At 44.4% G+C, this 22,689-nt stretch overlaps 1 pseudogene; it reads left to right on the plus strand.

Annotated features, from left to right (window-relative positions):
* The window catches only part of LOC119292494, an 83,830-nt pseudogene that overhangs the window by 50,033 nt on the left and 11,108 nt on the right, over positions 1–22,689 (plus strand).

Consider the following 22,689-nt stretch of genomic DNA (forward strand, 5'->3'; position numbering starts at 1 on the left):
CGCCGGGTGGAGAGGCCGGCGGCGGGTGCCCATGGCGGCGCGCGTGGGGAATGAGAAAGGGACTAGGGATTTGCCTCTCCCGTGCGTGCTGAGTAATGTGTTGTGGGGAAACATTTCGCGGGCTTTGGGCCAAAAGGGGGCGCTAAAATTTCTATACGCGCGCGCTGGCCCATTTCCCGCAGGCCGTTGGTCGGGGTTATTTCCCGACCGATGTATGGATGGGCATTAGAGCTTTCCCGACCCATCGTCTGACAATAATTGTGCTAACATTCCCGACCGACTATCCGTTTCTGTTTACAAGTTTTCCCAACCGATTGTTCGTTACACGTTTTTCCATTCAACAGTCGGTCGGCGAAAATGACTTTTCTCAACACACGTCTGTAGGTAATGTAGTGTCATGGTGTAGTGTAGCTAGGGGCGTTAAACGATAGCGCTTATTGGGAGGCAACCCAATTTTATTTTTTGTTTTTTGTTTTTTATTATGTTTAGGAATAAATAATCCATCTAGCCTTTGGTTAGATGTGGTTTTATGTTTTAGTTAGTGTTTGTGCCAAGTAGAACCTATAGGATAACCTACGATGATAGTTGATTTGATTCTGCTGAAAAACAGAAACTTTGCGCTCACGAGAACAAATTTAATAAATCCCAGAAACGTGCTTTTGCATTGATTCTTTTTGCTGATGATCAATAAACAAATTTTCCAGTACGCCCTATTTTGGTAGAATTTTTAGAGTTCCAGAAATTTGCGTTAGTTACATATTGCTACAGACTGTTCTGTTTTTGACAGATTCTATTTTTCGTGTGTTGTTTGCTTATTTCAATGAATCTATGGCTAATAAATTAGTTTATAAACCATAAGGAAGTTGGAATACAGTAGGTTTAACACCAATATAAATAAAGAATGAGTTCATCACAGTATCTTAAAGTAGTCTTTTGTTTTCTTTCACTAACGGAGCTCACGAGATTTCTATTGAGTTTTGTGTTGTGAAGTTTCAAGTTTTGGGTGAATTCTTTTGATGGATTATGGAACAAGGAGTGGCAAGAGCCTAAGCTTGGGAATGCCCATGGCGCCCCCAAGATAATCCAAGGACACCAAAAAGTCAAAGCTTGGGAATGCCCCTGAAGGCATCCCCTCTTTCGTCCACTTCCATCGGTAATTTACTTGGAGCTATATTTTTATTCACCACATGTTATGTGTTTTGCTTAGAGCGTCTTGTATTATTTGCGTCTTTGCTTGTTGGTTTACCATAATCATCCTTGCTGTACACACCTTTTTGGAGAAACCTATTTGATTGGAATTTGCTAAATACTCTATATGCTTCAATTATATCTTTTGAGCTTGATAGTTTTGCTCATAATGCTTCACTTATACCTTTTGAGCGTGATAATTTTTGCTCTAGTGCCTCACTTAGATCTTTTAGATCACGGTGGGGGATTTGTTTTAAAGAAACTATTGATCTCTCATGCTTCACTTAGATTATTTTTGAGAGTCGTTAATAGCATGGTAATTTGCTTAATATTAATATACTTGGTATTCAAGATATGTGAAACTTTCTTTTGAGTACGTTGAATACCAAGATAAGTTTGATGCTTGATAATTGTTTTGAGATATGGAGGTGATAATATCAAAGCAATGCTAGTTGGGGTGATTATGAATTTAAAGAATGCTTGTGTTGAAGTTTGTGATTCCTGTAGCATGCACGCATGGTGAACCGCTTTGTGATGAAGTTGGAGCATAATTTTATTTATTGATTGTCTTCCTTATGAGTGGCGGTCGGGGACGAGCGATGATCTTTTCCTACCAATCTATCCCCCTAGGAGCATGTGTGTAGTGCTTTGGCTTTTGATGACTTCTAAATTTTTGCAACAAGTGCATGAGTTCTTTTGATTAATGTTGAGTCCATGGATTATACGCACCCTTTCACCCTTCCACCATTGCTAGCCTCTCTAATACCGAGCACTTTTCATCGGTATCATACACCCAACGTATACCTTCCTCAAAACATCCACCATACCTACCTATCATGGTATTTTCATAGCCATTCTGAGATATATTGCCATGCAACTTTCCACCATTCCGTTCATATGACACACATTACTTTTGTCATATTGTTTTTTGCATGAACATGTAGTTGACATTGTATTTGTGGCAAAGCCACCATTCATAATTCTTTCATACATGTCACTCTTGATTCATTGCATATCCCGGTACACCGCCGGAGGCATTCATATAGAGTCATACCTTGTTCTAGTTTCCGAACAAAAAAATAAAATAAAAAAAAGAGGCCATAAAAAAGGGAAAGGCCCAAATAAAAAAAATATGAGAGAAAAAGAGAGAAGGGACAATGCTACTATCCTTTTACCACACTTGTGCTTCAAAGTAGCACCATGATCTTCATGATAGAGAGTCTCATATGTTGTCACTTTCATATACTAGTGGGAATTTTTCATTATGGAACTTGGCTTGTATATTTCAATGATGGGCTTCCTCAAAAGTGCCCTAGGTCTTCGTGAGCAAGGAAGTTGGATGCACACCCACTTAGTTTCTTTTGTTGAGCTTTCATATATTTATAGCTCTAGTGCATCCGTTGCATGGCAATCCCTACTCACTCACATTGATATCTATTAATGGGCATCTCCATAGCCCGTTGATATGCCTATTGATGTGAGACTATCTTCTCCTTTTTGTCTTCTTCACAACCACCATTTTATTCCACATATAGTGTTATGTCCATGGCTCACGCTCATGTATTGCGTGAAAGTTGAAAGAGTTTGAGATTACTAAAGTATGAAACAATTGCTTGGCTTATCATCGGGGTTGTGCATGATTAAATACTTTATGTGATGAAGATATAGCTTAGCCAGACTATATGATTTTCTAGGGATAACTTTCTTTAGCCATGCTTTTTTGAGAAGACATGATTGCTTTGATTAGTATGCTTGATGTATTATTACTTTTATGTCAATATGAACTTTTGTCTTGAATCTTTCGGATTTAAATATTCATACTACAATTAAGAAGATTTACATTGAAATTATGCCAAAGCATCACTCCGCATCAAAAATTCTTTTTTATCATTTACCTACTCGAGGACGAGCAGGAATTAAGCTTGGGGATGCCTGATACGTCTCCAACGTATCTATAATTTTTGATTGCTCCATGCTACTTTATCTACTGTTTTGGACTATATTGGGCTTTATTTTCCACTTTTATATTATTTTTGGGACTAACCTATTAACCGGAGGCCCCCAGAATTGTTGTTTTTTGCCTATTTCAGTGTTTCGAAGAAACAGAATATCAAACGGAGTCCAAACGGAATGAAACCTTCGGGAACGTGATTTTCTCACCGAACATGATCCAGGAGACTTGGACCCTGCTCCAAGGAACAACCGAGGCGGTCACGAGGGTGGGGGCGCGCCCTCCCCTGGGCGCGCCCCCCTACCTCGCGGGCCCCTGTTGCTCCACCGACATACTCCTTCCTCCTATATATACCTACATACCCCCGACAGATCAAATACGGAGCCAAAAACCTAATTCCACCGCCGCAACCTTCTATATCCATGGGATCCCATCTTGGGGCCTGTTCCGGAGCTCCGCCGGAGGGGGCATCCACCACGGAGGGCTTCTACATCAACACCATAGCCTCTTCGATGAAGTGTGAGTAGTTTACCTCAGACCTTCGGATCCATAGTTAGTAGGTAGATGGCTTCTTCTCTCTTTTTGGATCTCAATACAATGTTTCCCCCTCTCTTGTGGAGATCTATTCGATGTAATCTTCTTTTTGCAGTGTGTTTGTTGAGACCGATGAATTGTGGGTTTATGATCCAGCTTATCTATGAATAATATTTGAATCTTTTCTGAATTATTTTATGTATGATTGAGTTATCTTTGCAAGTCTCTTCGAATTATCCATTTGGTTTGGCCAACTAGATTGGTAGTTCTGGCAATGGGAGAAGTGTTTAGCTTTGGGTTCAATCTTGCGGTGTCCTTTCCCAGTGACAGTAGGGACAGCAAGGCACGTATTGTATTGTTGCCATCAAGGATAACAAGATGGGGTTTTTATCATATTGCATGAATTTATCCCTCTACATCATGTCATCTTGCTTAAGGCGTTACTCTGTTTTTAACTTAATACTCTAGATGCATCCTGGATAGCGGTCAATGAGTGGAGTAATAGTAGTAGATGCAGAATCGTTTCGGTTTACTTGTCTCGGACGTGATGCCTATACACATGATCATACCTAGATATACTCATAACTATGCTCAATTCTATCAATTGCTCAACAATAATTTGTTCACCCACTGTAGAATACTTATGCTCTTGAGAGAAGCCACTAGTGAAACCTATGGCCCCCGGGTCTATTCACATCATATCAATCTCCATTACTTTAATACTTGCTTTGTTTTTACTTTGCCTTTTACTTTTCACTTTGCATCTCTATATCAAAAATACCAAAAATATTATTTACCATCTCTTTCAGATCTCACTCTCGTAAGTGACCGTGAAGGGTTTGACAACCCCTAATCGCGTTGGTTGCGAGTAGCTATCGTTTTGTGCAGGTACGAGGGACTCGTGCGTGATCTCCTACTGGATTGATACCTTGGTTCCTAAAAACTGAGGGAAATACTTATGCTACTTTACTGCATCATCCTCTCCTCTTTGGGGAAATCCAACGTAGTGCTCAAGAGGTAGCACCTCCCATGGCAGCCATAGCGTCGGATGGTGCTCCAAAGCCACCCATGCCTCCCATGGCAATCGTAGGTGCACCCATGCCTCCCATGGCTTCGAAGCCACCCATGCCACCCATGCCGCCAAGGCCACCGCCACCCATGCCGCCAAGGCCATCGCCACCCATTGCGCGGATCATGGCTCTTTTTTGGATCAAGACTTCTTCATGGGCAAGGTTGACATATTCCTTTTGCGCATCATTGAACAAAGATGTGTCCAAGAAGAACAAGTGCTTCTCCCATTCCAACAACTTAGCTCGTTCCTCCATGCCCACCTTCCTCTGCTCCAATGCCACTTTCCTCTCCTCGGCGGCCACCCTCCTCTCCTCGGCCGCGCCATCTTGGTTCCTTGCCATTTTCCTCACCTCGTTGGCTTCTTTTCTTGCCTTCACAATAGCTTCCATAGCATTTTTTAGCTCATCATCTCCTTTCCTCTTCTTCTTTTCGGTTTTGTCTTTCTTGCACCCATCCGGTCGTTTTGGCTTCGAGTATGAAACCGAGTTGGGTGTGGGGCTTCTCTTGCCATCATCACTTGATGCATCATCCTCTTCCTCCTCCTCATCATCATTCAACTCAATTGTTTGCTTGCGTTTGTTGCTCAAATGCAAATCATCCAAACCATCACGCTTCTTCCATTTCTCATCATCCTTCAACACTTCATAGCAATGAGGCAATGTGAAGATCCTTCCTTTATTGATCTTCCCCTTCTTGGTTGTCCTCGTCTCTTCTTTGAACAAGTTTTGTGCAATGTTGTATTACAAGAAAAACAAAACAAGTTAGCACTTCGGACACCAAAAACAAGTATGATGAACATGTATGAGATGCCACTTACTCTATCATCCTCATTTGTTCCACTTGGGTTAATCTTGTCAACTGCCTTTTGTGCGGCCGCCCACTTTTGACAATCCGAGTTGATTGTTGACCATCGGGACCGAAGTGATCTCTCGGAGCGGTCAATTCCACTCACGTTGTTAGCATCAAAGTGTTCTTTCATTCGCCCCCAATTAGCATCTCTACTTTGATCACCTCCAACGGATGGATCCCTCGACACTTGCAACCAAGTATTGCATAGTAACTTGTCATCGTTGGTGGTGTAATTGCCCGCTCTTCCTTTCGACGCGTCGACAATGCCCTCACCCTCCTCGTCCACCTCAAACTCACGGTCTTCGAAATGGATGTCATTGGTTTGAGACCGATGCGAATTGTTGGACCCAACACCCATAGTTGACATGTATGCATCATCATTGAGACTACAAAGTTTTTTGAACAATGCAAATAAGCTATCTATATGATGATGCATTGAAAAAATAACAAAAAAAATAAAAGATGGATTTTTTTTACCTTGGGGGCATTTCGTCAAACACATGGTGCGCGTCGGTGGCCGGCTCAACGAGTGAGCTCGCCGGAGCTATAGCCGCCGCGCCCGTCAAACGCCCTGCAAGCTTCTTTCCCCTCGCCTTCGAGCTGCCGGAGCCGTCCGCCGCCTTGTTCTTCTTCGCGGATGTCTTGCCCTTCTCCGGCCGCGCCGCATTGGGGAGCTTCGAGGGTGCGGCGGCGGCACGGGACGGCGCCGGCGCGACGCCCCCCGTCAACGTGGTCATCTGCGGCGGCAAGAAGAGGCTGCGCGCGAGGCCGACGCTCGGCGGAGCTCCGGCGATGGCGACGCCAACGCTCCCCGCGCTAGGGTTTCCGACGGCGGCGGGGAGGGGGGGAGGGGTCGCGGCTGTACAATGGGGTGAGCGGGGTGCCGACGCGTGCGTCCATGGCGAAGTTCGCCGGCGCCAGCACGCGCGGGTCGTAGGAGGCGGAGAGGAGAGAGTGCGGCGCGAGCGCTCGAATGTGCGGCGCGCGGAAGCGGGCGCCCCAAATACACCGCACGGGATAGCGTATTCGACCGCGCGCTCAACTCATTATAGCGCGCACGCGGTTTTTGCGCGTCCGCTGAAGCGACCCGCCGCGTTGCGCGCGCTAAAACGGCCTAATTTGCGGCGCGACGCTAATTTAGCGCGGCTGGTGGAGATTCTCTGAGAAAAAAAAATCCCCATCGAGGGGTCGAGGCGTCGAGCTAAACCTACTCGTTCCCGAGCGGCCGAGCTCTCCACCGCCGCCGCCGCCGCCACCGGCTGCCAACCACCGCCTCGTCTCCCTCACACCTCGTCGGCCTACGCCCTCTCCCTCTCCCCCTACCCCTCCCCTCACAGATCAGTGCGCCCCCTCCTCCTCCAGCTCGCTTCCTCGCCCCCTCCTCGACGTCCTCGTCGGGTGCGCCGTGCATCACCCGGCTGGCGCGCGCCGGGGCCAGCATCGCGCCGGCTGACCCAGCCGTCTATCGCAGCCCCGTCATCGTCACACACCCGGGCGAGGGGCAACAGCGCGGCCTGGAGGATCAGATCCTCCTACGGCGCAGCAGGGCGACGACACCTCCACCTCCTACATCGGCGCTTCCTAAGTCAAGTTCGTCGAGGCCGGCAGCGCCCGCGCCGTCCCGCTCATCTACAAGGCTACAATGAGCCCGCGAGCGCCTCCTCAAGGTCACTTCCTCCAAATCCCCCTCCCCCCTCCCTTCGTCTCTCATTTTACTCCAGAAATTCCTGTTCTTTGGAAGTCAACCCGAAGTAGATCTCGGTGGTATCTTGATTATTCAGTGCAGTAGACCACTTTGTAAATGACTCCCTCCGTAAAGAAATATAAGAGCGTTTAGATAACTAAAATAGTGATCTAAACGCTTTTATATTTGTTTACAGAGGGAGTACAAACTAAGGTACATGGGTTGCTGTTCATGAACAACACAAGTAGCAGGCATTTGGTTAATGTTCATGGGTTGCTGTTTCAAGAACAGAGAATTGCTATTAGTTGCTTCTGCTTGATTAGGATTTGGAGTTACTGTAATTAACATGTTAGTATGGCACTAAACGCATGAATTTTACAATCTACTGGACATCCTTTGCAAATTCCTGTAATAGTGAAGAAATAGAACCATAGGCTGAATGAAATTTTAACTGTCAAGTGCATTCTTGTTCTGATTGTACATATACTGATACTTTACATGTATAGGTGGGGAACTGATCTAGAACCATAGGCTACAACCTTAGTTTCTAGAATCGGTTAGTTTGGTTTTGGTGAATCTGTCATATGGTATAGTTTGGGCTGGGCGCCAATGCCAATTACGTGGGTTCAGTTTGGTTTGGTTTCTGAAATGTCAGCACGTGGGTTCAGTTCAGGTTTGGTTCGGTTGCCCACCCACTCTCAGATTTACTCCTACCCTAATTAAAATGAAAAAACCTAATTCCAACCCCTTTTTACGCCGCCTTCTCCAACGCTTCCCCCCGCCGCCGCCTTCTCCAACCCTTCCCGCCTGGCCGCCGCCTTCTGCCAACGCTTCCCCAGCCCGCCCCTACGCCACCGCCTTATTTCACACGCTTCCACCGGCATCCGGCTATTCGCTTTGGAGTTATCCCCGGTTCCTACCCTTTTGCGCGAGATCCTGTGATACATGGAGAGCAAGTGCCAGATCTAGATCTGGCCATAGCTTTCTTGAAAATAACCATTTGCGAGCGCAAAGAGGGAACCAAGGTCCAATGTCCACCGATTGCTTTGAGTGAATGGGCTTGTCCTCTCATGTTAGGTTTTGGCAGCGCGGGCTTCAAGTGGCCTTGTACGGTGGGCCTGATGATGTAAGTTACTTCGTGTTTCACTTCTACTTTGCTCCATAGTGGATTCTTTTGGGACATATCCGTCCCATGAATGATGGAGTACTATTTTTTTTTGTCACTCAAAAACATAAATTATCTCTTGTCGAAAAAAAGCTACTCTTTCCGCTGGCCGGCGGAGTTGTCGAGTCGGTCTGGAACCGGCAGTCGGATCCGTTTTCATGTCAAACAGCAGATTACCTGCCTGGTGTCCGGATCTTTCCGAGTTGTCGACCGCCTGGTGTCCTGGTCGGTTTGGGAACCGGTAGTCCGATATGTTCTCATGTCTATCGACAGAGCACCTACCTGATTGTGCTCAATATATATGCACGCACATCGATATCTATAGACATAGTTTCTCACCCAGATTAACATTGTCTTGTTGGTGCATTTAGGACGCAACGAAGGCTGTGATGGCTGTGAGCTTGAAAACAATCCCAGAAATACAGAAGGTATACAAGCGGAGAGTGCGCCGGCAGGTCCCTGTGATACCTGACGAGATTGTCTTTGAGATTCTTGTCCGGCTGCCTGTTAAAGCTATCATAAGGTTCAAGTCCGTCAACAAGACTTGGCATGCTATCATCTCTCATCCATGCTTCATCGGTTCACATCTCCAACAATCTGCCAAGAACCAAGAACGTAAGCCTTCCTTCCTCATCACCCCACATATCCTGGACAAGGTGATCGATAGCGAGGCCTGGCCGACCACCTTTTCCAACTACATCCCCTTCTACTCATGGCAAGAGGGCCAGGACAATGCGTGCCTTGTTCACTCAACAACCTTCCGTGGCGAGTTTGGGTCAGTTCACAACATGGTGCACTGCGACGGGCTTGTAGTGCTCCCGACCAACACCAAGGTGTTTGTCTTCAACCCAGCAATACATGATGTCCTTAAGCTGCGTAATGGCCAAAAGGATGAGTGGCAATTCCCGACTGTCAGTTTGGGCTTTGACCCACGCACGAGCAAGTACAAGGTTGCTCGCTTCTTTTACCGTTCAATAAATTTTTCTACAAGGACTTATAGTGTGGGAATGGAAATCTTTACTATCGGTGGTGATGATAACTCCTGGCGGAGTGTTGCGGAGGATCCACCGTTGCCAATTGAGCCGGGGACTGTCACACACTTTAAGGGCTCTTTGTATTTGCTTGTATGGGATGAACTCGTTGAAAGGTGCCCACAAGGTGTTCTTCGCTTCAGTTTAGAAGATGAAACATTTAGTTTCATATGCCATCCTCAACTTCAGTCATGCAAAGGGGAGCAGCTCAACTTTATTGAGCTAGGTGGAGAACTATGCCTAGCTCAATGCCTTGATGGGAAACAAGTAATATGGATGCTGCACTCTGTTGACGGTCATGAATGGATTCAACACCGTGTTATTATCTTACCTAAGCCAGAGCTGTACAAAACTTTATCGGTCCTTCCTAAAGATGTTTTGCTTATTCGCAGTGGTAATTGTCTTTACCACTATGCTGATGCCCGTCGAGATGCAAGGGAAGTGGGTCGTCTGGATCAGCTGAGGTATAAGAATCCTAGAGTTGGGTCCTTTGATTATGTTGGTCAGGATATCTTCATCTTCGACATGTTTTCATACACGGAGAGTCTTCATCCAGTGACAAAGCAAGGCAAACAGAGAATCTATAAGGATGGAGATGAAGCATTAGATGGATGATGAAAAGCATTCGAGAGAAGCCATCTTAATTACTATCAGTTTAGTTTGTCTTTTATCATTGTAACCGCAGGCCATACGGGGCCATACATGTACCGTTTGTTTACCTGCCTGAACAATGAACCAGTTATTCTATCTGCTCGTCGTTTTTTTCTCCTTCCGATATATGCTAGGTAGGTTTATTAGGCCCCTTTTATTTTGGTGTAAAGTATGACCAAAAGTTTTAACCAACGAAATGTAAACTATATGTCACAGGAATTATATTGTTAAAAAATTCTTTCAAATACAAATCCATTAATCTATTATTTTAAAATATATACTACCTATTTTAGTAGTCTATATAGTTGAGTTGGTCAAAGTCTAGCTCAAAATACAAAGGGGCGCAATAAACCTGGACGGAGGTAGTAGCGTATAATCTTTTGTGTTATGGGAAACGTTTTCATGACAGACCGGTTGGTCACATGCGGGCTGTGCGTTTTGCTTTGATCATCATTGTAGTTTTTATTTATCGCTCAAAGTCTTTTGCTTCGATCATTGTAGTTTTTATTTATCGCTCAAAGTCTAGCCCAAAATACAAAGGAGCGCAATACACCCGGACGGAGGTAGTAGCATATAGTCTTTTTCGTTATGGAAAAAACGACGGACAGGCCAGTCACATGCAGGCTGTGCATTTCGCTTTGATCGTGCTGACACATTGTAGTTTTTTTATCGTCTTCTTCCACAACACATCTTAGCCTTATCTGCTCCCCATGATTTCTTGCTGCCGGTCCGTCATGGCTTCCGCTGGCGAGCTTCGCCACCGAATGGACCTCTCCTATACCCCTCTTTTTTCTCTTTCTTTCCGGTGACCTCTTCCTCCCACCTACCTCAAATTTCATGTTGTTGTCCCCGCTCCTAACAACCAAGGGCGGGTCCACCTAAGGTCATTGGTATAGGATGTACACCCAAATATTTTGGCAACAAAACTCTATATATGGTATATACTCCCTCCATTTTTCACAAATAGTGCATCCGTGTTTTCTGAGATCAAGTTTGACCGTAAATTTAACCAACGCGACCGACTGCGGCGGGAGCAAAAATTATATCACAGAATTCGTATCGAAAATATGAATTCTGTGATATGATTTTTGCTCCCGCCTCAATCGGTCGCGTTGGTCAAATTTATGGTCAAATTTAAATCTCGGGAAGCACATACCCACTACATTGTGGAAGGGAGAGAGTATTAGTTATATGTGTGTTAACCATGGTGTAGTTTAAGCAATGAACATCACATTCATTTGCAAGCCTTGTGCACCTCGTCCAACGAGAGCATCTCGTTCTGGCACACTTGCGCACGACCCAATTGGCCCAGCGTGAGTAGCTTGATCCCCCGGTTCCCAGTTACCATATCTACTAGATCGGGATCGCGCCTTGAGGTAAGGGTGCCGGTCTCAATATTTTGGTCAAAACAGATAATGCTAAGTTAGTAGGAATCCAGATTTAGCATATGCATTCGTACATATAACAATAAAGTGAAGAAAAAACATTCAATTGTTAGAGGAGCGAGCATAGTGGTGCTCGATATCGGCATGAGATCATAAGGAGGAATCGATTTCGGTGTGTTTAGAAGACCACAAAAGATAGCCACTCGACATGAAGTTCAATACCAAAAGTGCAACCACTCGACATGAAATTCGATACCAAAAGTGTGATAATAGGAGAGGGAGTAATACGAGCAAATAAAGGAGAGACAACTGCCGAGCCATAGCTACTAAGCACACTAATAGGTGGCTTCATTATTCAATTGCCTTGTCGATAAACTTTGTAGGCGCCACCACACGATCCTGATGCAAACAAATCGTGAGGTATATACGGCATATCATAATTTCTATATAGATAATGCACTTGTGATTTTGTAACTTACCCTCTTTTTAAAACCTATGGATGGTGAGTGTGTCCCCCCTGTCAATCTCAAAGTCAAAGACGCATATGTGAAACTCTTTGAGCCTTGATGCCTTGGCAAAGTCTGGCCAATTCTTTGATAAGGTGGCCCTCTTGTCTGTACCCATTATCATCCGGACGTGTCTCATAACACCCTCAGTGCTGAGTTTGACTGTGATGTCCTTGTCTGGCTCGCATTTAGATGGTCCATTAGATGTAGCTCTGTGGAGTGACAATATATGTACTAGAAAAAAAAAGTGCATTGGTCACAGTTGGGTACTACGATTTGTCAGAAGTAGGGTTTTTAAGATCCATACCATCCTCTGTCCAGGAGCGACGAATGTCTTGTTCATCTTGCAAACATATTACTTGACGAGAGGGTCGGTCGAACCAACGTAACGCTCAAGTCGTTTGATCTCGCACGGGGAATGTCCAATTCACTTGCATAGACACACTCATATCTGAAGATGTCAAAACTACCCAGATGTGGTCCTACATAATAGCATTTGATCTTTAGCCCATGGTTAGAAAACCATCTGTACACATGATAAATTGAGATGAGCTTGTTACCCCATGTCACAGTCCTATCACATAGACACGGTCCATCACACGTAGCCTGAACCTTTCTCTTCTTAGTGTAGTGGTGTTTCTCTTAATATTCGATAACAGAAAAAAAATGGGAGGAGGGATCCTTCGGTGTCGGTGTGTGGTTGCCGCGGCCTGAGCGGCTCGAGTTGATCTGAGGCGGAGGGAGAGAAGGAGAGTGTAGGGGCGCCGACGGTTGGTAGAGGGTAGACGCCGGGGCCGGGGAAGACAAGATCGCCGCCGTTGGGGTTGGGATTGGGGGAGAGGGAGGCGGCGACTGAGTTGAGTGGGAGAGGAGGAAAACCTCACTCGTTTGGATGGGCTTGGGTCGTGGGTACGTTTGGTGTGTGTGCGTGGGGGTTTTCAGTTCCGTGGTGGTTTGAACAAAATGTAGTACTCCCTCCGTCCCAAAATTCTTGTCTTAGATTTGTCTATATACGGATGTATCTATTCACATTTTAGTGTTAGATACATCCGTATCTAGATAAATCCAAGACAAAAATTTTGGGACGGAGGGAGTACTATCTCGAAGAGCCGGGCGGGACACACGCCAAATATCTTGGCGCGAGAATTGAGAGTCACGGTGGGTGTTTGAGGGTTATGAGCGGGAGGGCAAAGTATTTCGAAAGAAGCGCCGGTGTGGGCGGTTTGGACCTGAGCAATAATTTGGCCTGCCTTCTTCTCATTGGTCAATCAGGCCCTCCCATGGATTGCCCCCATGGAATCGATCTCAGCCGCCCATCGTTTCTAGATCCGACGGCACAGACATCACTTCACGCGGATCACGCCCAGTAAAACCTATCAAACTTTCCCAACCACTCCGGTGTAAATTTCTTTCTGGGGTATCATAGATTTGATGAAAAGAAATTTAGAAAACAAGTCTACTATAAATACATGAAACTAAAAAAATGTGAAAATGATTTTTTGGTAATGGCAGCTTTTAGAATTCTTTTTCGCGGTTGTTGGTCTCGTACTCTCTTACGTCCTGTGATGGTGGATCTTGTTTGTGTTGTTTCAGTACTTTGTTGTGTGGCTTTATTTATAAAATCAGGCATATATGCCTCTTCTCTACAAAAAATAGAAATTATTTTTTGCCATGTGACCAAGGGGTTGCCATTTAGGAGTAGTGCTTATTTTCTTTCATATCAAATTTTTTAGGCGTGCCTTTCATCTAACTAGACCTTGACTCGACAATACCCCAACAACAACGAGCTTGCCCACACGGACATCCTGGCGCGCTCCCGAGTTGATTGGTGCTCAACGAGCTTCATGAGGCCCGGTCTTCTACGGGTCCTGCGGACCTCCTGGCGCCGTCCCTCCTTAGGCACATGGCTACCTGACGCCCTACGTCTTTGGTGGACCTCCCGACGCCATTGTCACAAAGCTTCGTTTGCTTGTCGTCATGTTCGGTGTAGCTTCACACCACCATGCACTTCATTTGAAAGCCCCAAGCTCGCCACCTCTTCTATTGTTCATTGTTTCTGAGATAGCTCACCGCTCATGTCAAGTTGTAAGCTCGCCACCTCTTAGGTAGCACCTACAGCTATGAATCAGGGTTAGTGGCAATGACATGCACCGGGGACAAAGCTTATCCGAGAGACTGTGTGCACCGGGGCCAAGGATTGGGCATTTGGACGAAAATAGATCGGGCAAGGTAATTATTCTTGTAAGCTGGCCCGTGAAGCACTAGATTATTCACGAGGCCTTCTTGTGAAATTTTCATGTAACAAGCATGAATTTACAAGACCAATAGAACATCCTCCGTTCCTCAATATAAGGTGTATTATTTTTTCAAAAAATCAAACTTCTCTAAGTTTGACCAAGTTTATAGACAAAAATATCATTATCTAGAATACCAAATCATTATGACTAGATTCATCATCAACTATATTTTTACATTTTATATATTTAATATTATAAATCTTTATATATTTTGCTGTAAAGTTGGTCGAACATACACAACATTTGACTTTTTGAAAAACTAATACACCTTATATTTAGAAACCGAGGGAGTAAAGAGCAAGGGAATCATGGACGGGTCTTCCCTAGCTAGGGACAAATGTGGCAATGGTCAAGCTTAATTGTCACCTATTACTAAAAATTTAGGCATGATTAGACAGTCATGCCTTAGATAGTCAATGTCATCATCGTTGTCAAAGAGACATGCATGTAGTGAGAGAGATTATCACATGTGGCTATTCGACACATGCCGAGTCAATTCCTTGAGTGTCGATCCTAAACGCCCGCTCCGCGCGCATGAAAACAAAAAGATTTTGCATGGTGGAACGAAAAGCCTAACATATGGTTTGAATCATGCATGCATGCATGCATGGTTGAATGTAACGATTCATCAGCGAGCGAGCGAGAGATCTGGATTTGGAAGAAGAAGAAGACGAAAAGAAAAATAAACCAACTTGTGTTGCATGCATGCATAATGGCCGGGGTAACCACAAATTACGGAACGTGCACGCCCGGTCATCAAGGAATGAAGAGCACACTTCTTTCTTTCTTTCTTTCTTTCTTTCGGTCAAGGGGGAATTGGACTCAAGTCATCAAGATTGAATTTCAATAGGCTATTCTTTTAGGTCGAAATGTCTACGAAATAGCCACGAACATTACAAGTTATGGAAATATTTCAAAAAGCATGTGTGAAGGGAATTCTACAGGATTAGATATATACGAGGACTCGCCGTCTTCCATGGCCACCCCCTCTTGTGAGTCGCCCCATACGTCATTCCGATCCAGGCTCTAAAGTCATTGCCGCCCTCGACAACTCATTTCTTTGAAATTTTGCACGAGCTTTTGCCTCAACTAACTCAAAAAGATATCGGCGAGGTTTTACAAGGTTTATTTATTTTTGCCAAAAGTATAACCATGAATCTGTGCTCACGGCGCATGCTATGATATATGATGCCAAAATGATTGAAACGAGGTGATTTCCCCGCGCCTTGCGGCGGAATCTGAAGATTAATTTCGGATGTATTATGTGTGTAGAAGATCTCAATCAAGAACTGCTATGTTTAATGTAAGGTGTTTCACACTTGCACCATGGGTGAATAAAGAGTATGCATGTGGTTTGCATGGTGTTGCAAAATAGTGTTAGTGGATGCTGACATCACACACTTGGTGAGTGGAAAGCCGCATGCTGAGAGGATTAGGCTTAGTGGGTATCAACTATTTAAGAAAACAGTAGATATCACCATAAACACCGATAAAATGCAAAACAATTAAATCAATCATACTCAGGTCGCTTGGTCAGCGGAAATGTAAAAGGAGACTACTAGGGTATGATCATAACGACACCGCCAAAAGAATGAAATATTCTCTTCTGTGTCTGACGGCATGCAACATGGAGTGTCAATAGAGCTATTAACATAAAAGGATCACATTTGCTGTACCACTCAAGATTTAATGTGATCTAATTTTACTACGCTTCCCTTTTATTTTGAACTGTCCACGAAATAGCCATGTGTTGGAAATATGCCCTAGAGGCAATAATAAAATGGTTAGTATTGTATTTCCTTGTTCATGATAATTGTCTATTATTCATGCTATAATTGTATTGACTGGAAACCGCAATACATGTGTGAATACATAGACCACAACATGTCCCTAGTGAGCCTCTAGTTGACTAGCTCGTTGATCAACAGATGGTCATGGTTTCCTGACCATGGACATTGGATGTCATTGATAACGGGATCACATCATTAGGAGAATAATGTGATGGACAAGACCCAATCCTAAGCCTAGCACAAGATCGTGTAGTTCGTATGCTAAAGCTTTTCTAAATGTCAAGCATCTTTTCCTTAGACCATGAGATTGTGCAACTCCCGGATACCGTAGGAATGCTTTGGGTGTGCCAAACGTCACAACGTAACTGGGTGGCTATAAATGTGCACTACGGGTATCTCCGAAAGTGTCTGTTGGGTTGGCACGAATCGAGACTGGGATTTGTCACTCCGTGTGACGGAGAGGTATCTCTGGGCCCACTCGGTAGGACATCATCATAATGTGCACAATGTGATCAAGGAGTTGATCGCGGGATGATGTGTTACGGAACGAGTAAAGAGACTTGTCGGTAACGAGATTGAATAAGGTATCGGGATACCGACGATCGAATCTCGGGCAAGTACTATACCGGTAGACAAAGGGACTTGTATACGGGATTGATTGAATCCTTGACATCGTGGTTCATCCGATGAGATCATCGTGGAACATGTGGTAGCCAACATGGGTATCTAGATCCCGGTGTTGGTTATTGGCCGGAGAGGTGTCTCGGTCATGTCTGCATGATTCCCGAACCCGTAGGGTCTACACACTTAAGGTTCGATGACGGTTATAAAGGAAGTTTGTATATGGTTACCGAATGTTGCTCGGAGTCCCGGATGAGATCCCGGAAGTCGCAAGGAGTTCCGGAATGGTCCGGAGGTAAAGATTTATATATGGGAACTCCAGTTTCAGTCACCGGAATAGTTTCGGGGGTTATCGGTATTGTACCGGGACCACCGAAAGGTGTCCGGGGGTCCACTGGGTGGGGCCACCTGTCCCGGGGGACTTAATGGGCTGAATATGGGAGGGAACCAGCCCCTAGTGGGCTGGTGCGCCCCTCCCCAAGGGCCCAAGGCGCCTAGGAATGAAAACCCTAGGGGAGGGGGCGCCTCCACCTTGCTTGGGGGGCAAGTCTCCCCCTCCTGGCCGCCGCCCCTCCCCTCTAGATGGGATCTGGAGGGGGCCGTCCCCCTCTCCCCTTCCCCTATATATAGTGGGGGTTTTGGGGCTACCCAACACATGAGTTTTCCTCCCTCTTGGCGCAGCCCTACCCCTCTCCCTCCTTGTCTCTTGCGGTGCTTGGCGAAGCCCTACTGGAGTGCCACGCTCCTCCACCACCACCACGCCGTCGTGCTGCTGCTGGACGGAGTCTTCCCCAACTTCTCCCTCTCCCCTTGCTGGATCAAGGCACGGGAGACGTCATCGGGCTGCACGTGTGTTGAACGCGGAGGCGCCGTTGTTCGGCGCTTAGATCGAAATCAACTGTGATCTGAATCGCTACGAGTATGACTCCTTCATCCGCGTTCTTGTAACGCTTCCGCATCGCGATCTTCAAGGGTATGAAGATGCACTCCCCCCTCTCTCGTTTCTAGTATCTCCATAGATTGATCTTGGTGATGCGTAGAAAATTTTGAATTTCTGCTACGTTCCCCAACAGTGGCATCATGAGCTAGGTCTATTGCGTAGATTCTATGCACGAGTAGAACAAAAGTTGTTGTGGGCGTTGATTTTGTTCAATATGCTTACCGTTACTAGTCCTATCTTGTTTCGACGGTATTGTGGGATGAAGCGGCCCGGACCGACCTTACAGGTATACTTACGTGAGACAGGTTCCACCGACTGACATGCACTTGTTGCATAAGGTGGCTAGCGGGTGCCAGTCTCTCCCACTTTAGTCGGATCAGATTCGATGAAAAGGGTCCTTATGAAGGGTAAATAGCAATTGGCATATCACATTGTGGCTTTTGCGTAGGTAAGAAACGTTCTTGCTAGAAACCCATAGCAGCCACGTAAAACATGCAAACAACAATTAGAGGACGTCTAGCTTGTTTTTGCAGGGTATGCTATGTGATGTGATATGGCCAAAAGAATGTGATGAATGATATGTGATGTATGAGATTGATCATGTTCTTGTAATAGGAATCACGACTTGCATGTCGATGAGTATGACAACCGGCAGGAGCCATAGGAGTTGTCTTTATTTATTGTATGACCTGCGTGTCACTGAGTAACGCCATGTAATTACTTTACTTCATTGCTAAACCATTAGCCATAGTAGTAGAAGTAATAGTTGGCGAGACAACTTCATGGAGACACGATGATGGAGATCATGGTGTCATGCCGGTGACGATGATGATCATGGAGCCCCGAAGATGGAGATCAGAAGGAGCAAAATGATATTGGCCATATCATGTCACTTTTTGATTGCATGTGATGTTTATCATGTTTATGCATCTTATTTGCTTAGAACGACGGTAGTAAATAAGATGATCCCTCATAATAATTTTAAGAAAGTGTTCCCCCTAACTGTGCACCGTTGCGAAAGTTCGTTGTTTCGAAGCACCACGTGATGATCGGGTGTGATAGATTCTAACGTTCACATACAACGGGTGTAAGCCAGATTTACACACGCGAAACACTTAGGTTGACTTGACGAGCCTAGCATGTACAGACATGGCCTCGGAACACAAGAGACCGAAAGGTCGAGCATGAGTCGTATAGTAGATATGATCAAAATGAAGATGTTCACCGATGATGACTAGTCCGTCTCACGTGATGATCGGACATGGCCTAGTTGACTCGGATCATGTATCACTTAGATGACTAGGGATGTCTATCTGAGTGGGAGTTCATTAGATGAACTTAATTATCCTGAACATAGTCAAAAGGTTTTTGCAAATTATGTCGTAGCTCGCGCTTTAGTTCTACTGTTTTAGATATGTTCCTAGAGAAAATTTAGTTGAAATTTGATAGTAGCAATTATGCGGACTGGGTCCGTAAACTGAGGATTGTCCTCATTGCCGCGTAGAAGGCTTATGTCCTTAATGCACCACTCGGTGTGCTGAACCTCGAACGTCGTCTGTGGATGTTGCGAACATCTGACATACATGTTTTGATAACTACATGACAGTTCAGTAATGTTAAACGGTTTAGAATTGAGGCACCGAAGACGTTTTTGAAATGTCGCAGAACATATGGGATGTTCCAAGAGTTGAAATTGGGATTTCAGGCTCGTGCCCACGTCAAGAGGTATGAGACCTCCGACAAGTTTCTTAACCTGCAAACTAAGGGAGAAAAGCTCAACCATTGAGCTTGTACTCAGATTGTCTGGGTACAACAATCACTTGAATCGAGTGGGAGTTAATCTTCCATATGAGATAGTGATGTTTCTCCAGAGACATTGCCACCAAGCTACTAGAGCTTCGTGATGAACTATAACATAACAGGGATAGATATGATGATCCTTGAGCTATTCGCGATGTTCGACACCGCGAAAGTAGAAATCAAGGAGGAGCATCAATTGTTGATGGTTAGTGAAACCACTAGTTTCAAGAAGGGCAAGGAGGGATACTTCATGAAATGGCAAATCAGTTGCTGCTCTAGTGAAGAAACCCAAGGTTGAACCCAAACTCGAGACTAAGTGCTTCTGTAATGAGGGAACGGTCACTGAAGCATAACTACCCTAGATACTTGGTATATGAGAAGGCTGGCAGGGTTGACAGAAGTATATTGGATATTAAATGTGTACTTTACTTGTACTCCTAGTAGCACCAGGGTATTGGATACCGGTTCGGTTGCTAAGTGTTGGTAACTCGAAATAAAAGCTGTGGAATAAACGGAGACTAGCTAAAGGTGAGATGACGATGTGTGTTGGAAATATTTCCAAGGTTGATGTGATCAAGCATCGCCTGCTCCCTCTACCATCAAGATTGGTGTTAAACCTAAATAATTGTTATTTGGTGTTTGCGTTGAGCATAGACATGATTGGATTATGTCTATAGCAATACGGTTATTCATTTAAGGAGAATAATGGTTACTCTGTTTATTTGAATAATACCTTCAATGGTCTTGCACCTAAAATGAATGGTTTATTGAATCTCGATCGTAGTGATACACATGTTCATGCCAAAAGATATAAGATAGTAATGATAGTACCACCTTCTTGTGGCACTGCCATTTGAGTCATAATGGTATAAAACGCATGAAGAAGCTACATGTTGATGGATCTTTGGACTCACTCATTTTTGAAAAGATTGAGACATGCGAACCATGTCTATTGGTATATACGCATGAAGAAACTCCATGCAGATGGATCGTTTGGACTCACTTGATTCTAAATCACTTGAGACATGCAAATCATACCACATGGGCAAGATGACTGAAAAGCCTCGTTTCAGTAAGATGGAACAAGAAAGCAACTTGTTGGAAGTAATGCATTTTGATGTGTGCTGTCCAATGAGTGCCGAGGCACGCAGTGGATATCATTATGTTCTTACTTCACAGATGATTTGAGTAGATGCTGAGTATATTTACTTGATGAAACACAAGTCTAAATTATTGAAAGGTTCAAGTAATTTCAGAGTGAAGTTGAAGATCTTCGTGACAAGAGGATAAAATGTCTATGATATGATTATAGAGATGAATATCTGAGTTGCGAGTTTGGTACACAATCAAGACCTTGTGGAAATTGTTTCACAACTAATACCGCCTGGAACACCATAGTGTGATGGTGTGTCCGAACATCATAGCTGCACCCTATTGGATATGGTGCATACCATGATGTCTCTTATCAAATTACCACTATCGATCATGGGTTAGGCATTAGAGGCAACCGCATTCACTTTAAATAGGGCACCACGTAATTCCGTTGAGATGACAGTGTATGAACTATGGTTTAGAGAAACCTAAGCTGTCGTTTCTTAAAAGTTTGGGGCTGCGACGCTTATGTGAAAAGGTTTCAGCTAGATAAGCTCGAACCCAAAGCGGATAAATACATCTTCATACGACACCCAAAAACAGTTGGGTATACCTCCTATTTCAGATCCAGAAGCAAAAGTGATTGTTTCTAGAAACGGGTCCTTTCTCGAGGAAAAGTTTCTCTCGAAAGAATTGAGTGGGAGGATGGTGGAGACTTGATGAGGTTATTGAACCGTCACTTCAACTAGTGTGTAGCAGGGCACAGGAAGTAGTTCCTGTGGCGCCGACACCAATTGAAGTGGAAGCTGATGATATTGATCATGAAACCTCGGATCAAGTCACTACCAAAACTCGTAGGTTGACAAGGATACATACTACTTCAGAGTGGTACGTAATCCTGTCTTGGAGGTCATGTTGCTAGACAACAATGAACCTACGAGCTATGGAGAAGCGATGGTGGGCCCGGATTCCGACAAATGGCTCGAGGCCATAAAATCCGAGAGAGGATCCATGTATGAAAACAAAGTGTAGACTTTGGAAGAACTACTTGATGGTCGTAAGGCTGTTGCGTACAGATGGATTTTAAAAGGAAGATGGACAATGTTGGTAAGTGTCACCATTAAGAAAGCTTGACTTGTTGCTAAGATGTTTTCTGACAAGTTCAAGGAGTTGACTACAATGAGACTTTTCTCACTCGTAGTGATGCTAAGAGTCTGTTGGAATTATATTAGCAATTACTGCATGATTTATGAAATCTTGCAGATAGGATGTCAAAACATTGTTTCCTCGACGATATTCTTGAGGAAAGGTTATATGTGATACAACCAGAAGGTTTTGACAATCCTAAAAGATGCTAACAAGTATGCAAAGCTCCAGCAATCCTTCTAAGGACTGGCGTAAGCATCTCGGAGTTGAAATATACGCTTTGATGAGATGATCAAAGATTTTGGGTTTATACAAAGTTTATGAGAAACTTGTATTTCCAAAGAAGTGAGTGGGAGCACTATAGCATTTCTGATGAGTAAATGTTGTTGACATATTGTTGATCGGAAATGATGTAGAATTTCTGGAAAGCATATAGGGTTATTTGAAAAGTGTTTTTCAATGGAAAACCTGGATTAAGCTACTTGAACATTGAGCATCAAGATCTATAAGGATAGATCAAAACGCTTAATAGTACTTTCAAATGAATACATACCGTGACAAGATTTTGAAGGAGTTCAAAATAGATCAGCAAAGAAGGAGTTCTTGGCTGTGTTATATGATGTGAGTATTGAGTAAGACTCAAGACATGACCACGACAGAAGAGAGAGAAAGGACGAAGGTCGTCCCCTATGCTTCAGACGTAGGCTCTATAGTATGCTATGTTGTGTACCGCACCGGAAGTGTGCCTTGCCATGAGTCAGTCAAGGGGTACAAGAGTGATCCAGGAATGGATCATAGGACAACGGTCAAACTTATCCTTAGTAACTAGTGGACTAAGGAATTTTCTCGATTATGGAGGTGGTAAAAGAGTTCGTCGTAAGGGTTACGCCGATGCAAACTTTGACACTAATCCAGATTATTCTGAGTAGTAAACCGGATTCGTATAGTAGAACAGTTATTTGGAATAGTTCCAAATAGAGCGTGTTAG

Source organism: Triticum dicoccoides, chromosome 4B (genome assembly GCF_002162155.2).
Source record: "Triticum dicoccoides isolate Atlit2015 ecotype Zavitan chromosome 4B, WEW_v2.0, whole genome shotgun sequence".
Classification (NCBI taxonomy): Eukaryota; Viridiplantae; Streptophyta; class Magnoliopsida; order Poales; family Poaceae; genus Triticum; species Triticum dicoccoides.